Source organism: Eutrema salsugineum, unplaced genomic scaffold, assembly GCF_000478725.1.
Source record: "Eutrema salsugineum unplaced genomic scaffold, Eutsalg1_0 scaffold_742, whole genome shotgun sequence".
NCBI lineage: Eukaryota > Viridiplantae > Streptophyta > Magnoliopsida > Brassicales > Brassicaceae > Eutrema > Eutrema salsugineum.
The window spans coordinates 3,260-4,281 of NW_006256456.1; the positions used below are offsets into that span (position 1 = coordinate 3,260).

The window sequence follows — 1,022 nt, forward strand, 5'->3', positions numbered from 1 at the left end:
GTTATTATGAGGAGGCTAGAAAAAATTGCCCAATCATCTCGGTCATCTCAACAACAGTTTGCTCCTCTGGTATATTTGCAGGTCTTAGTTACCTACGTTCAAATTCCGGAGTCATGGTTTGATTTGATTTTTTTTTTTTGGCAGCTTACAGAATGGATTACGCAGGTGGTACTGTGGCTGCAAATACCGCCGCTATTGCTTCTGAAGAATGTGAGAAATTGCTTAGGTTGGGTGATCGGTTGGGCCAAACAACATATGACAAGAAGAAGCTCCTACTCTACACTATCATATCTGGTTCCCGAAAGGCAAATTGATCGCATCTTGAGGGATTTTTCGACGCTTTTTAACACAATAGAAGATTTTCTCTGGTTCAAGTTATCTTGCCTACATGACGTTGCTAGTGGATCTTCATCTGTGGTCTTCAATGATGGGCTAGTTCCTTACAGTTTAGATGATCTTCAGGCTTATCTTAATAAGTTTGAGCCTTCTTATTCCGCAATAAAAGTCTTCGAGTTTTAAATAAATCATCGATTTTCTAAAAAAATCGGTTTTAAGTGGAAGAAAATCGCTTATCCGCCTAAGCTGACCACCTAGCCTTAAACTGGTTTAGTTTGAGTTTATATTCCGCAATAAAAGTCAAACCTAAGACAGGAAAAACTGCGAGTATTAAGAGACAGATCTAGTGGTATGCCAAGTGTTCGACGAATTGCCCCAGTACGGAAGTGAGAGATGCCCTTTAAAAGCTAATGGAGGAAAAAGACTGGGAAACTTCCTCGTCGAGTGAGAACGAAACTGGCTTTGCAGTAGATGATGATGAAGAGTTTCATTCTGGTGGTTCAGGGCCCAGGTTACAGTTCAGGTGGATTCAAATCTTCAACTCGTTTCTGGATTTAAGTTCTCTGCGATAAGCAGATTATTCTCTTACAATCAATTTCTCGCTCTTTTGTGTGTTTGCATATTGTAGAGTAGGATATTCCAAGGCTCGTTGGATTACCGAATTAGGAATGGCTCAAGTGAGGTGG

At 40.4% G+C, this 1,022-nt stretch overlaps 1 pseudogene; it reads left to right on the plus strand.

Annotated features, from left to right (window-relative positions):
- The window catches only part of LOC112082766, a 3,697-nt pseudogene extending 3,178 nt beyond the window's left edge, over nt 1-519 (plus strand).
- Nucleotides 520-1,022: the final 503 nt, after the last annotated feature.